We start from the raw sequence: 17,282 nt of genomic DNA on the forward strand, positions 1-17,282 counted from the left end.
CTCATACCCAGTAATCTTCTACATTAGTTATATTAAAAGGGTGTCTATAGCCAGCAGTTATATCACCCTGCAGCTCTCAACTAGCTACCCACTGAAGCTAAGCAGGATTGAGCCTGGATGGGAGACCTTCTGGGAAGCTATGGTTGCTGTTGGAAGTGGTGTTAGTGGGGCCAGCGTGGGTGCCTACCCTGTGGTCTATGTGGGTCCTAATGCCCCAGTATACTGGCGGGGACACTATACTGTAGTGGGCGCCGTCTTTCGGATGAGACGTTAAACTGAAGTCTTGAGTCCCAGTGGTCATTAAAGATCTCCGGGCACTTCTTGATAAGAGTAGGGCATTATCCTGGTGTCCGGGCCAAATTTCCCCCCTCTGCCTTTACAGTGGCCTCCAAATTGTTCCCATGTATGATTGGCTTGCTGTTGCCCTGCAATGGATTGGCACCCCGTTCTTGGTGTACCCTGCCTTGCCCTCGTTGCTTGCAGGGTAGGCTCCGGCTTCCTGCAACACCATATGATATAAAGCGGTTTGGCAAATAACAAGACATGACAACTGTTTCTGCTATATCAGTATGATGGAGGTGATGGAGGATAAACCATATGAGATTTAGCAAGTCTAAGGGTAAAACCTGAAGTAGAACTGTACAGTAGGCTGATCATTGCCAAGTTGGGTGGGTTTGAGCTAGCCAAGGCATCTTTGACCTTGATATCAGTGAAAACATGGCTCCTCCAGGTGTTAAACAAAACGTCTAAGGTAGTACAGGGCTTGCAGTAGTGTTTCCAAAAGCTGAATTTATTCTGAGAACTAGGAGAACCACTACAAATACACTACACTTTCAGATATTACTAAGTTCTATTATTATTTTTCATTTGGTTGACAGCTTCATCTAAGGCTGTGGATCTCAAACTGTGGTATGCGTACCACTTGTGGTATGTGGAGCTCCACCAGGTGGTATGCAAGATGACCCTGGAAATTTGTTGTGTACACTGAAAAACTTGGACGGGTTTACATTTTTTCTATTTTCATAAAATTGTCAAATACACAGTCTATTGTGTTTATATAAGCTATACAGTTTATATAAGCTACAACGATACAGCGCGTGCTAATACTTGAGTGGACACAAGAGCTACTATGTAATTCTATACCATTGTATAGGAATGTGTGCTACGAGCCTAAGTGATTAACTGTATTAAAAGGAGTTATGTTTAGCAAATAGGCAGGTAGGCTAAAAAGGCTGCTTAACAACTCTACCTGCTGACATTTTCAAATGACACAGTCACTCGTAGAATTATTGATATGGCAGATGACGTCAAAAGTACACTGATAGAGCACATTAAGGTGAGCAGACGCTTTTCACTGCAATTAGATGAGTCTGTAGATGTCGTTGATTTGGCCAATTTGCTTGTTTACCTTAGATATGTGTTTGAGGGCATGTTCCTTGAGGACTTTCTGTTCTGTTAGCCACTACCAACAAGAACTACAGGAGAGTACATATTTCAGCTTCTGAATGAATTTATCGAAGAGAATGGTATTGACTGGAAAAAATGTGTCAGATTTTGTACTGACGGTGTTAGAGCAATGACAAGCTGACACACCGGTGTAGTTGCACGAATTAGAGAGGTTGCTCCACATGTGAAGTGGGCACACTGCAGCATCCACCGGGTTAGACTCTGCTGTCAAAGTTGTGAATTGTATCAAGGCTCGATCAATTAATTTACATCTGTTCAGTGTGCTTTGTCATGTAGCTGGTAAAACTAGCCTACAGTACCTGGCTGATATATTCTCACGTTTAAATGAGCTGAATATGGGACTTCAGGGTTACGCATTCACAATTTTTGACGTGTCTGACAAGATCACTGCTTTGATGAAAAAAGCTGCAGCTTTTTGTACATAAAATCAACGCAAGTGATGTCTCTGCTTTCCCAACTTTGGAGAACTATCTGCACACATATGGTGTGGCACTTGATGCTGCTGTTTGTGATGTAATTGCAGTTCACCTCTTGTCATTGGAAGAACAGTTCTCAGTATTTTCCAGTTGAGGCCACACCAGAGTGGATCAGGAACCCCTTTACTGTTGTCTTTGGAATACCAAAGGATCTGACCTGTGCTGAGCAAGAGAAGTTAATAATAATAATAATTGCTTACACTTATATAGCGCTTTTCTGGACACTCCACTCAAAGCGCTTTACAGGTAATGGGGACTCCCCTCCACCACCACCAATGTGCAGCATCCACCTGGATGATGCGACGGCAGCCATAGTGCGCCAGAACGCTCACCACACATCAGCTATCAGTGGGGAGGAGAGCAGAGTAATGAAGCCAATTCATAGAGGGGGTTATTAGGAGGCCATGATTGGTAAGGGCCAATGGGAAATTTGGCCAGGACACAGGGGTTATACCCCTACTCTTTTCGAGAACTGCCCTGGGATTTTTAATGACCACAGAGAGTCAGGACCTCGGTTTTACATCTCATCCGAAGGATAGCGCCTGTTTACAGTGTAGTGTCCCCGTCGCTATACTGGGGCATTAGGACCCACACAGACTGCAGGGTGAGTGCCCCCTGCTGGCCCCACTAACACCTCCAGGTACTGACCAGGCTCACACCTGCTTAGCTTCAGTGGGTTGCCAGTTGTGAGTTGCAGGGTGATATGTTGCTTGAGTTATCACCTGATGCGACTTTGATGTTAGAATTGAAAAGACAGTCACTGTTGGATCCAAAGACAGAGTGAATACCCAGCCCTCTCATTAAAGGTTGTGTGGTTTTTGATACGTTTTGCTACTACCTACCTTTGTGAGAAAGGCTTCTCTGCTCTCACTGCAATCAAGACAAAGTATAGCAACAAAATGGATGCTGAGCCAGATCTGCGTTTGAAGCTCACTGCCCTCATCCCTGACATTGCAAGGCTTTGCTCGACTAAACAGGCTCACCCCTCTCACTGAAATGGTAAGTGCTCAGTGTTATTTTTATTATATGTGTGTGTGTGCACGTGTGCTTATGTTGGTCATTGAGATTTTCTGTGGTTCCTATGAGAAGATGACTTGTAGGTGGTACTTGGATGCTTTGGTTTGATCAGGGGTGATACTTGGTCCAAAAAGTTTGAGAACCACTGATCTAAGGCAATTGAGTTTACAAGAATGAATGTGAGCAACACATGCTTTACACAGTTTAAGAATCCACACAGCACAAACAAGTGCAAGCCTCTCACTCAAAATAAGAAATGATGCAATATAACTATAGGACTATGATAGATTCATAGGCAAATTTAAATTTAAATTTAATTTGAATTTTATACAACACAACCGCAAACATAGAAAAGTGTAATCAATTAACCAGGGAAACACTGCCTCCATAAGACTTAAGAGAAAAAAATCCAGGAAGTATTTCCACAACTTGAACCAATTCACCAAAACAGGCATTTCCCTGGTTGTCAATGCAGACCTTTGATCACTCTTCAATTTTAATGTGGACTGCCTCAGGGAATCTCTTTCTGGGACAGGAGCTGTCTGTAAACTCTCCGGACCAGGTAAAGTTGGAGGAGAGGAATGCAGCTGCTCTGTTAATAAAACGGTAAATGGCTGCATATTCTACAGCTAGTGCACTACCTCAGCACAAAGGAGGTCATGTTCATTGTGGATTATTCCACTGTCACTGTACAGCACCGAAAACATTTCACCCTAGTGCTTAATCCCTGTCTGGGACTTCCTACTCCTCTTTTGATTTTTGTTATATCAATGCTTAATCACTTACTTAATCACTTTTCAGCTTATTTTATATACACCAAAAAATGCTCAGATTGCTTTATTTTATCAGACCTAAAAACAAAGGTTAAAATAAATCCAATGATTCATTTTGGAACACTGACAAAACAAAGGTTTCTCTTGTATCACTTGACTGAAAAATAAATATTACTGTCAATGATTTTATTAATGCATTTTTCATTTATTAAAATATTTTAATTTCCTAAAGCCATATCTGCCTAACGGGGCATCCAACTTTCATACAATTTCATATATTTAATTAAAATGTACCTGTTCAAAATATAGATTGACAATAATATGTATAATAAGTATGTGGGGAGCTGTGTCAGTGTGTGTTGGCTGCAAACGAACAAGTAAACGTTAATTTATCTTAGAAAAATAGAAAGAAGAAACACAGTATTTTGCCTGCTGAGCCTTCTTCAGGTGATTCAGAATTAATATTTACTTGTTTTTAAAGTCATGAAAAACACTTTATTTTGCTGTACAGTGTTTTTTGAAAACAGAAAATCTTTTTAACTGCATATCCATCCATTTGTAACGCAACGGGGGTTCAGGTGGGCGCCCTTGCCACATTAGGTCGGCCCTGCACTGTCGGGGGCTCGAACCCGGGACTCCCGCGTCACTCAACAGGGCCCAGCCTGGTGAGCCAAAGAGAGATCTCGCTGTATAGCCCAGTAGCTGTAGTCCTGCTATCACAGGGAAGGGCGGCGACGTCACCGCTCTGGTAAGCCGGCTCTTACACAGTGCCTGTCGGCCGTAAGCGTTACACATTAATCAGCTGTGGTTTACCAGCTAAGCTACTGGATCAGTTGAAAGGCTGTTTACAAATGTGATCTTTTACTAATTCAAAATCCCAAGCCCAGTTAGTAGCAATTCTTATTTTCCACATTGAACTGATTGGACACAGACTTTACTTCTGCAGTATTGATGCAGTACTATGTGGCAAAGTAATAACAGCCAGGGTCAAATTATGAAGTTCTTTGAATTGGTTGCTACCTGTTGCAGCTCTTGTAGGATTCTACTACACACCAAAATGTTCCATCATATTTTCTGAGTGAATATGATGTACAGTATATTGCATCACCAGGTCTCAACGTTATTTCCTCAGGGGCGTTACAAGATTCATTATCACCTCTGTCATTTATTTATTTGTACTGTGAAGAGCTTCACTAACAGATGGTGCAGATGTCTACTGCAATACTTTTGTGTTATCTAGGTCTTTTCTGACAATTGAGGTCATAAACCTATGTGGTGGAAAGTGTTATTTCCAATCTCTACAAGCCTGTCAATTCATTCTATTCATTTATAATTACATATTATTTTATTGAAATGTTTTTAATTAACAGTCTTCAGCTGCGATGGCACGTATCTAGAAAACATTTTTGGGAACCACAATACAGATTACACAGGTGGCCTTTAATTTCACTTAATCTCTCGTGAAACCTTCAAACAAGGTTTTTAGCTCCTGGTACTACTGAGGTATGTTTTTTAGTACAGACAGAATAAAGATCCACATAGCTGGGCACACTGCAGTGTCTTCAGTAGCTGTATTCTTATTCATTGCAGTTGTTTTTTGCATTTTACTTGCTTTCATACATTTTGCAAGAACAAGTTAAAATTGAAGTTAATGAAAGAATCTAAAACAATTAAGTAACATTTTATAAGCATGGAATACTGTGAGTGAGGCCTAATTTACAGAACATGCTGAACAAGGGAATAAGGGAAAGAATTTCATTGTGAAAGCACATATTTTGAGTGATTGTACCAATGCCTGTGAATTTGTAAAGTCTAACCTCAACATTGCACTATAGTTCTTCAGAGAAATTGTTAGTTTTGCTGTGACATCAAATTTCACAGCACTGACAAAATCTTGAAACAGTTATAGTTTTGTTTCATATTGAAGTTCTTAATGCAAACCACCTTGACCACTGAGATGCCCATTTGATTGATCAATGCTTACTATGTGTTCTCCAGGTGAAATATGCTAGGTCACTGATGAAATGAGGCTCTGAAATTCTTCATGCCACTTAGATCACACTACTTCCGTTAAAAATATACTCCTTTAACCAAGACAAAAGAACTTTTATTTGGATTAGCAGACCAACAACAAAGTCAACGTTTATGTATTGCTGGTAACTCAGCCAGCAGCCATATCACCCTGCAACTCACAACTGGCAACCCACTGAAGCTAAGCAGGTGTGAGCCTGGTCAGTACCTGGATGGGAGACCTCCTGGGAAAAACTAAGGTTGCTGCTGGAAGAGGTGTTAGTGGGGCCAGCGGGGGGCGCTCACCCTGCGGTCCATGTGGGTCCAAATGCCCCAGTATAGTGACGGGGACACTATACTGTAAACAGGCGCCGTCCTTCGGATGAGATGAAAAACCGATGTCCTGACTCTCTGTGGTCATTAAAAATCCCAGGGCGCTTCTCGAAAAGAGTAGGGGTGTAACCCCGGTGTTCTGGCCAAATTTCCCATTGGCCCTTACCAATCATGGCCTCCTAATAATCCCCCTCTATGAATTGGCTACATTACTCTGCTCTCCTCCCCACTGATAGCTGATGTGTGGTGAGCGTTCTGGCGCACTATGGCTGCCGTCGCATCATCCAGGTAGATGCTGCACATTGGTGGTGGTGGAGGGGAGTCCCCATTACCTGTAAAGCGCTTTGAGTGGAGTGTCCAGAAAAGCGCTATATAAGTGTAAGCAATTATTATTATTATTATTATTACTCATGGACTTTGGGGTGCTACCAGGCTGAAAAAACAAAATTTTGTGTTTGGTAGGGCATGTATCGGAGGAAAGTGTGCATGGTCTGCATTGGAGTCATTCCAGTCCATGATGATGAGTTGTTCCAAATAATTAGGGAATAATTGGCAATTGCATTTTTATTTTTAAGTTGTCTCTACGCAGACACAATTTTATACCTTATTCAATGTATTTTGTGAGGAAAGCTAATAAAATCAACATTTATTAATTAAAATAACCTTCTCTTTTATATAGTAAATAAAATATACATAAGCATTGATTGTGAAAAAAGATTTATCTGTTGCCTTAGAGGGCTGCCTTTTTTGTTATGAACCATTCAACCACTAGGTGGCAGCTAGACGTTAAGAGAACGTCTTCATAAAACATGGTATGCTGTAGTCATTGTATTGATGTAAACTACCAATGTCAGGTATGGTGTGAAATGGAGATACTATTAAGGCTGACATTTACTTAGTGTAAGCCTTTAATCATTACTTAAGTTTTACTCCCTGCTCCATAGATACTTTTTTGCTTTGCTGTTTTGCTGTGCAGAATTGTTTCAGTAACTTTATTTTTAACCTTTTATGTTGTGTGGCATACACACTTTTAACATGTCTCCTAAGATGTTGCCTTCAAAGGTGTCAGTCCCATCACCATTCTTCACACACAGACCTGTTGAACAAAGAATGCAGCTGTGCATCATAGTTACTTATAAATAAATAAAGCTTGTACTCAGTGCAAATGTTGATTCACAGATCTGGAGTATCTAATTAATGATTAAATGGTGAAATCAATCAGTATGTCTATGGTAAAATAAAGAGCAATTCTGTTACAATATTTTTCTTTCCTCCTAATCCATTTCTCTATACTTTAATTAAAAAAAAATAGTTGGCAATTCTTTTCTGGTTATTGGGGTGTGCACCATGTACAGCAGACACCGAACAAATCAGATGATAGGATGCTTATTAGTCCTGACCACTAGGTGTAGAAACTCAAGTGGATAGCAAGAACCTCATTCAAACATTGAGAAAAAACAGATGGTGCTGACAAAGCCTGTAGGACTGCTTTGTGTTAAGTGTGTCATTATTGCCCTAAGCCAATGTTGTTTCAAACCTGTCCTGAGCTCACCTTACCTCTTGAGATATTTGATATCAACATAAAACACCTTGTCACTGAACAGTCAACTTTTGTCTCAAAGACAAACTCAATGTATTTTGTGTAGCATCATTGTATTTTTTTTTATCTGTGTCTTTTCTCTAGATTCACATTAGCGTCTAAAATGCATTGGACTAGTCTTAGAAGTAAAATGATCAGCTCCAAAGCAATGCAAATGTAATTTAAAATCAATGTGGCTTGCATAAAATAAGCAAAGAAATTGAATCCTACAGCTTTAAACATTAAACTAAGAAAAAAAATGTATTTCTAATTTATACATCAAGATTACCAAAGTCATTTGAATAAAAATCATTGCGGTTTTGCAAGCTGTAAAGCATATCATTACCATTACCATTTTACACACTGGTATAACTGCAGATCCGGTCTGCAAAGTACAGAACCTTAACAAAGTCATTAAATCCATTTAAAAAGAGCCTCATTTGAGGAGCAATAAAATTTTTAATCATTTTATTACCAAAAGAGTATTTAACAAGTAGCTAATTAAATGCCAAAGGCAGGTTATCTAAGTTTAACCTTCAGAAAGAAAACGATGTATCAAAGTCTGCCGCTGGCATCTTGGGATAGAAATGTCATCCTAGCTTATCCCCACGCCTGAACTAGCTGGTGGCCTTTTCTGAAGCAGGAACAAAATTAGGTGATTCAATTAATAGCCATCTTTATGTTTCAAGGATTACAGCGCTTGGGCTACATTATGGGGAAAGATAGACAAGAGGAACAGTGAAGCAAATAAAAATGTGGGCATGGCACAGTTTTCAGGGAAATGCTAAATAAGGTAAGGTTCTACTCTGGATGAATTTCCATGCCAACATCATAAGATTAGATTGTGAAAATAACAGAATCCTTGTGTGCATGCTTTGAAAATAATGATAAAATTGAATAATACATTTATTTTTCATACAAGATATTTACAAAGAAGAAAACATGGCTTTGTATTGAAAACTGTCCCAAAATATGGGACAAAACATGTTTCTTGACATGCTAATAATAATAATAATAATTGCTTACACTTATATAGCACTTTTCTGGACACTCCACTCAAAGCGCTTTACAGGTAATGGGGACTCCCCTCCACCACCACCAATGTGCAGCATCCACCTGGATGATGCGACAGCAGCCATAGTGCGCCAGAACGCTCACCACACATCAGCTATCAGTGGGGAGGAGAGCAGAGTAATGTAGCCAATTCATAGATGGGGATTATTACGAGGCCATGATTGGTAAAGGCCAATGGGGAAATTTGGCCAGGATGCCGGGGTTACACCCCTACTCTTTTCGAGAAACGCCCTGGGATTTTTAATGACCACAGAGAGTCAGGACCTCGGTTTTACGTCTCATCCGAAGGACGAGAGCTAACACCTCTGGTTATATAGCCCATTTGAAGTATACGAGTTAACTTTTTAAGTTCTAATAGGGATTTCAAAAGGACTTTTTGTCGTATTCACTGTTGCATCTTACAATTTCATAAACTTTTTTTAGTTTCTATACATTTATTTTCATTGTGGTTCAAAATATTTAAAGAAATGTATTTCCCGTGACTTGTAAATAATCAAGTCTTTAAATCTTAAGCCGCTTCTAAGCCACTGAAGGTTTGGTTAATGAAAATAGCAATTTTTTAACTCCATAGATGAGACCTGATAATAAAGCAGAAGTGGGAGGTATTTAGGTCCAACAGCAGGAGATCAAGGTTACTATTACCATATATCTGTTGACGGACAGCCTTGGGCTCCCAAAATTGTAAAGGAGTTTTTTGAGGCTGGAGGTCAATTTATCTCTGTACTAAGATTTAAATTCTTAAAGCCAATGGGATTGTTGACGAAGACTCAAAGGCTGGGGGCCTCACCATTGAGATCCAACTTCTAAGTGAGGAGTTGGAAAGTTTATGTTTTTAATAGTTTAACAATTAACAAAATTGATTCTTACATTTAGTATTGCAAAAAATCACAAAGACAAAGGATCCAGGAGAACAAGACTTATAGAAGACAAGTCACAAAAATGGGAAGTACGCATCAAGTTAGAAGTTATCACACATAGAAAGGAGAAGAAAAACTAGGAATTAAGGTGTGAACTGAACCACAAAAGCTCTCAGAAGACTTACAATGCCAATCACAAGATAAGTAAAACTATGTATTACAAGGACTTTGACGCAATCTGAGATAATTTGAAGAATGAAGGTCACATCATCTGACTAAAATAGCATAGGCCAAACCCGTTCAAACAGATCTCAAGAGAAGTGTATGAGACCTGGCATAAAAATCGCTGGATCCCATAGGGTTAATTTAGTATAGGTCTCTGTGACAATACACTTTACCCATTGAGTGCATTCTGTCCTTGTAAGAGAACATTAGGTTTTCACCATGCCAGTTGGGAATGATACAAGGGGGTTATGTGCATTCATGCACTGCCTTCATTGCTTTGCTGCTTTCTGCTCTCTGTGAAAGTATTGACCAGCATAAGTTAGTGTTAGTTTGGGGTGCTTATCACTGGAGAGATAATGGCAGTGGTAAATTAAATCACCACTTGTGACCACTCTATTAAATTCAAAACACAGAAGGATGCTACAGTTATTCTCAGACACACACTGCTCCATAATCTGTAAACTCTAGATGCCCAACATGTAACCATAGAGACTTTAACAATATTTGATAACCTTCATATTTATAAATCCTGATAGTAGGTACAGCATTATGCTTTACATACTTATCTATCCTGATGGCAGATTTCCAGTTTTGGTTTCAAAAGCAAATTCAACTTCATGCTATTAGAAGTCAAGAATAGATTATATATGGTTTACATATGAAAATTCAGTAGGAGGTATGGGTCATCTTTACTAAAAAATAGTAAAAAATTATAACAAACCATTGATTTGGATGAATATATTTTAATATGTCAACCAACACATCAGATGTTATTTGTCTATTTATCTTCCCTAGGGAGAAACTATTACTGCACACCCCTAGACATTCTGTCAAACAGACTAATCACCAGCTATTTTTCATTTAACCTCTATCTCAAGCTCTGTCCACTTCAGATATTCTCCCGCCTAATTTTTACTTCTTTCAATACTGAAAGTTGGTCTCAAGGATTCAAGATTGTCAATGATTGTGAGGTCCACAAGGATATGAAAGCTTCTCTCAAAATATTATCAAGAAGTTTGAATAGAAAATATACTGTTCATATTCCAACACCAAACAAATTTTGTGAATTTACTTAATTTATTTCAACATTTAAATGTTTTACAAGAATAATTCCTGGGTAACAGTAAAGTAGTTTGAATAAACAAAAGCCCAGCTACCTCTTACCACTAGTTTTAATGCAGTATACATTATAAACATGTAAAATTAGTACTTCTTTAATAAATGAGCATTTGAAAAGAACAGAAGAAATAGAAAACCAGCAACACAGTTGTTGTTGCAATTTGACAAAACTAAAAGCTGCACTTAGAAAAATACTGTTGTGTGCTAGAATACGGCTATATTCCAGTTTCAAAGTCTGTAAATACATCTCCTAAAGCAATCATTGAAGAATTAAAATAATCTAACAATCTGATTTTCCACCTGAACTACCATATACTAACAAGCTTTTTTAAGTCACATCTGCACCAGTAATGTAAAAAATAAGCAGCAGGTTACAGTGGAACACTCATCAACACTTGGATAAACATGTGAACACAAAGGCCATTTTTTCTAAAACATTTCAGGGGCTTGTGCTTTTAGAGCCATATTAAACCTTCAGGAGTCATCTGTGAACGTTTTATACACTGAACGCATGAAGTAACACCACATCAATTATCTTCATTAATGAATTGAGTACAAAAAGAAACTTATTACTTTATTTATGAATGTAGGGTTATAGAAAATAAAGTATACAGGTTTTAGATATTAATTAAATGTTTTTAGTGTCATTGTGATTAATCAATCATTTATGACTAACTGTAATACATTCAAGCAATTTTGTTGCATAAAGTGCTTAATCGCCTAAATGATTTAGGAGTGAGAGAGGCAATGAGGTGATTTAAGTTGTTGAAAGTGTAGCCTGGTGAAAATCAAGAAAGAACAATTCATACTGTAAAGGAATCAGTATGCTCTGATTACCAAGAATAGAATGCCTTCATGTCACTTAAATATGGGAGTCAATTATGTTGGACTCACCGGCAGTAGACATCAACCCTTTTTAGTGGTGAATCAAAATAATGGATAGAATCACCAATCATTTTTGTTTTTTTTTATACTCACCCAATATGGATTAGATAGTTGTGTGTTTTCCATGTTGAAGCTCTCAGATGTGCTCCTATCAACACACACAAAGGAAACTGAGGAAGTGTAGGCAGACACCTACACTTGAACCACTTACCACTGACCCATGCATCAACACTTCCCAATATTGAAGGTTCAGTGCATACTGTAGCTCACTAACATCACTGCATGCAAGCAAAGTGCCCTGGGGGGTGCAGGAGTCACTGTGAAGCTGAAAGCTGAGAGAACACAGGATGATTAGTCCCACCCTACCCAGTAGCGCCAATTGAGGAATTCTGGTCGTAGTCTTTTAGTGATGTGACCCAGGCTTGAACATATGATTTTAAACCTCAAACTACATTTTGGGTGCCTTTAACTGGTGGATCCAATTAGGAGTCCGATGAATTGAGGTTTCGCTAACTGTTCTGTACAACAGACCAGTACATGGGATGGTTCAAATATGATGATCTGGGTAGGAGTGTAGCTGCTACTGGATTGCACTAGTAGTGATTGATTGAACCTGACCACACAGGGATATATTGATCAAGTACTGGGCCCTCGTTTTCTGTAGGCTCATACTAACTTGACAACATTCCAGCAGGACAACACATGTCCTCATGCTGTTCATGTAACAACAACTGTCTTGCAAGATGAAAATGTGGACTTTACATTGTGGATGCCCTAGTGCCTAAAGAAGCTGTGGAACCAACTGAATTCTTGGACGTCTTTAAGACTGAGGCTGTAATGTAAAATGGTTTCTGGCAATTATGTACAAGCCATGTAGCTGTAAAATGATCTAGTGACATTAATTCTGGCAGGTTGTTTTTATTTCACTTTGAGTTTGTGCCTCAGAACCAATACTGTCCTACAGCAATAACTGGCAAGGGAATAGAGCTGTTTGGTGCTGTCATAAATAAGAACAGGTGACAAGGCTGTTTCCATTTGAGTGAACTGTAATGGAGTTAATTATATTTTCAATCTCATTTTTGTTTTGATCTGTATTTTTCAAAGTCAACAATAAATCAGACCTCAAATATTTTAGAGGGACAACATCTCCATCCTGAGCTGTAATTTATATGGTTACTGGGAAAAAAGAATACATTTTAATGGAGGGAAGAGAAAAAAATGTGTTGGTGAATGAAGAGTCATGCCCTCTATATGTGACAATGAAAGTAAGATAACAGAGATGAGCTTCTGCCTATGGTGTAGTAAGCCTTAACTTTAGAAAGCATTTCAGTCAGTGAAAATTTTATAACACTGCTCTTATAGAAAGCAAAACAGAGAACACAAAATTGTGCAATTTAGCAGTAATAATTTCACAGGGACATTGAATAAAATAGCATATTATAGCAGTTTTGCAGAATCAGTAATAATAATAATAATAATAATAATTGCTTACACTTCTATAGCGCTTTTCTGGACACTCCACTCAAAGCGCTTTACAGGTAATGGGGACTCCCCTCCACCACCACCAATGTGCAGCATCCACCTGGATGATGCGACGGCAGCCATAGTGCACCAGAACGCTCACCACACATCAGCTATCAGTGGGGAGGAGAGCAGAGTAATGAAGCCAATTCATAGAGGGGGATTATTAGGAGGCCATGATTGGTAAGGGCCAATGGGAAATTTGGCCAGGACACCGGGGTTACACCCCTACTCTTTTCGAGAAAAGCCCTGGGATTTTTAATGACCACAGAGAGTCAGGACCTTGGTTTTACATCTCATCTGAAGGACAGCGCCTGTTTACAGTACAGTGTCCCCATCACTATACTGGGGCATTAGGACCCACATGGACCGCCCCTTGCTGGCCCCACTAACACCTCTTCCAGCAGCAACCGTAGTTTTCCCCAGGAGGTCTCCCATCCAGGTACTGACCAGGCTCACACCTGCTTAGCTTCAGTGGGTTGCCAATTGTGAGTTGCAGGGTGATATGGCTGCTCTAAGTAGAGAATTGGGGGTAGTTAATGGAGAAGTTGATGTCTAGAAATGGAAGAGTAGTGGAAGATATGTTAACTGTATATGTGAGGGACGGGTGGAAGTTGGGGAACTGATACATAAAGTACTCAAGCTGGTCGTTAGAGCATGTGGTGGAACCTCAAAACAGACATAGAAAAGATCGGGCTTTGCACATTTACGACATAAAAAACAAGAGCCTAGCTCAGAGCTCTAGCTAAACATTTTCAAACTCACTTTCTAAAGCACAGTGAGCAGATTATGTTCTTCACTTGCTTCACAAAATTAAAGTCTCTAACCACAAATGTCCCAAAGAAGATAGTCAAAGAAGCATGTCCACAGGCTCATTGGTCAGTCAGCTTCTTGCTCCCTTTTTCATCCGGTGCTGTGTATTACCCACTAACACCTCTTCCAGCAGCAACCTTAGTTTTTCCCAGGAGGTCTCCCAACCAGGGACTGACCAGGCTCACACCAGCTTAGCTTCAGTGGGTTGCCAGTTGTGAGTTGCAGGGTGATATGGCTGCTGGCATATCACAATAGTTTAACCACAGACTTCAAATATATTATACTTGATTTTATGTTCATTAAGTGTATCAAGTACAACATATAAATACAGTACTTTTAAAATAACACCATTGGCAAATATTAATATATGTACTTATATAGCTGCAGTTTTGAACACAGTTTTAAAGGCACCAGTTTGTATATGGATTTTTCTATATTTATGAGTAATTTATGAAAAATGTAGAAGGCCTTATGAATATGATTAAAAATATCATTTGCAGTAATGTATACTGTGTTTTAATACAAAATCTATACAAAAATAAATACTTCTTTTTTTGTAAAATGGATTTATGTTGCTGGTAATGTCCATCACAGAAAAAAGGAATAGATATATTATTTCTGATTTATTTTCTAATATTAAAAACAACATGTGTGTCTTGACCTCTTATGCTTTGTGATGGTATTGTAATGGTCAGTCAGGTTGAATAACAGTCAACTGTTACAAAATTATATCAGAGGAGAGGGGGATGGTAGATGTAGCTAGGTATTCTTTCGATTAGGTGTTTCAAAATACTATAGTGAACATCTAATAAATGTTTGAAATGTTGAAGGGTTTCTATAAGAGCATTGCATTACATACAGGAGTTTGTCCACTGTCCTGTCATATGCAACTCTCATCCAAAAAATGGGAATTATAAGGTGACTATTATGTGTTATAGAACACCTTGCATTTCCTCTGTTTTTTTAACAGTTGTTCTCATATCTGAGAACAAAAGGGTATTGGTAGAGGTCTCACCCTTTTTTAGTATATTGGACACCAGAAGATATTCATTATCATTGCAAAGTGCTGTTTACAAAATAAATTTAATAAAGCATGCTATGTGTGTTAATTATTGTGTCAAGATAAGATAAGATCATGTAATGGAAAGTTACTGAAGAAAAGTGTTTTATCCTAAAAATGTCATTTAAGGGCAGAGCTGTGTTGTAAAAGCAGCTGGATTCTATGAACAAAGTGTGATTGTACCCAGCGAGTCAAGGGCACGGGATGTTTTAATAATTTTATCTCTGCCCCAGCAAAAAAGGCAGGTACAAAACTGAACGTAGCTGTCTTCTCTGTCCTTCAAGGCTAAGACCTATAAGGACTGGAAAATTCCTGTCTTTCCTGTCTTTGTATTACTAACCAACCATAATGAAGTAAACAAGTTGAGGTGTTGCGTCAGCTAAGTGTATAAAATAAGGGACCTTTTCCTATTTTACTCTGGAAAACAGCTCTTGCTGCACAGAGTAGTTGTTGCTGTCTTTCCCTATTCCGCAATATGAATAAATGCCTTACTGAGTGAATGAGAACACCTTTCCTGGCTCTTCTCTGATAAAGATTCCACGAAATCACTTTATTGGCCATATACATTTTTTGTATTAGGAATTTGTCTTTTCGCATACCCCAACTTGCTCTCCATGAGACACACAGACAAGGAGAGAAGCTTGGGGTCAGAGCGCAGGTTCAGCTATTTATACGGCGCCACTGGAACAGCTGGGGTTAAGGGCCTTGCTCAAGAGCCCAATGGAGTAGGATTCCTCTGCCAGCCGCGGAATACGAACCAGCAACCTTAGCCTTAGCCTACAGAGCAACCGCACCGCAGCCCGCCTAGGACATGCATAGTATTTAACTTTCAGACTTACAACAGTTTTCTGTTTATCCACCTCTGGTCATATGGTGTATCCACATCCCAGGGAAGGTATGAAAGTTAGATGACAGACATTTCAGGTGTTCTCATCATTACTTTGAAACAATGAACCTGATTAGAAAAGAGAACTCATTTAAGATAAGTGTGTCTCAACATATGACTCAGATGCTGTGGGGCTCCACTGTGACCACTCTTGATCTAACTGGAAGTGAGCTGAGTGCGATCTAAGCAGGTCTGTAATTTATTAGCCCACTTACAAGAGTCAGCCTAGATTAACCTCTCTGTGGAGTTCTCTGACACAATAAGAAGCAGCCTAGGGGTATATAAACAAAAACAAGAATACTGTAGCTCCCCTACAGAATATTCAGTTTATTGAGAGGTTCCACAATAAAGTATAGGTGGCCATTATATATATTACGGAATTACATTATAATAGCATTGTAACAATAAATAAATAAGTTGATCAGAAATACAATAAGTTTGAACATTTTTTTTTTCAAAATTAAACACAACAATATTCTTTTTGGACTAGAAAGGTTTTTGGTTTATAGTATTATGCTGTAAATCAGAAACAACTTGTGCAGGGTTCAGTCATGTAGCATCCAAAAGCACATACAATATGTACAAATGTTTATAATTATATTTATTATATCTCATTTTGTGTATTGTAAATGACATTTTGAATAGACTTTTTGGATTCTCTGTTGGAAGAATCCTGGTAGTACAGCCTTTTCTTATTAACAGTTGCTGTACTTAAAATTACAAAGAACAGATTGATCAATTTTCTGTTTAATGCAGTGTAATTCTATAAAATGTTATAAATATTATAAGATTGTTAAGACTATCTCCATTTTATTCTAGAAGTGTGCTTTAGGTGGCTATGATAATTCTCTTTCTGACATAACTCTTACAAAACACCTCTCTTTCATTTTTGTATATACAGTATGCAGGAAAAGGTTTTCCTTAAGGAGCAGTGTGAAATTATACAATCTGGAGAGGGGTTCATGTTGTGTGGAGTATATCTGATGTTCTGCTGTTGGAGATTAGATGAAAAATGAGTGAAACCTGTAAGAGAATCCCAGACTGAATGGTGAGGACTCACGTATACTCACTTACTGTACAGAGGCCCAGGATCTGGTCTCTACTCTCCTGCTCAATCATCTATAGTGAGTTATAAGTTCACAGTAACTGTAGTTTTACTTTATTAATTCACTATGTGTATGAGTTTC

The 17,282-nt window shown here is 38.6% G+C and overlaps 1 long non-coding RNA gene across 1 annotated transcript in view; it reads left to right on the top strand.

Annotated features, from left to right (window-relative positions):
* Window positions 1-8,252: 8,252 nt before the first annotated feature.
* LOC148674543 (uncharacterized) overlaps window positions 8,253-17,282 on the top strand; it is a 29,897-nt gene continuing 20,867 nt past the window's right edge. Inside the window, exon 1 of the long non-coding RNA XR_015935339.1 lies at window positions 8,253-8,448. This is a non-coding gene — a long non-coding RNA (uncharacterized LOC148674543). The remainder of the gene's footprint in view (window positions 8,449-17,282) is intronic.

The sequence above is a fragment of the Lepisosteus platostomus genome, chromosome 3 (genome assembly GCF_059453375.1).
Source record: "Lepisosteus platostomus isolate fLepPlt1 chromosome 3, fLepPlt1.hap1, whole genome shotgun sequence".
In the NCBI taxonomy this organism is placed as follows: domain Eukaryota; kingdom Metazoa; phylum Chordata; class Actinopteri; order Semionotiformes; family Lepisosteidae; genus Lepisosteus; species Lepisosteus platostomus.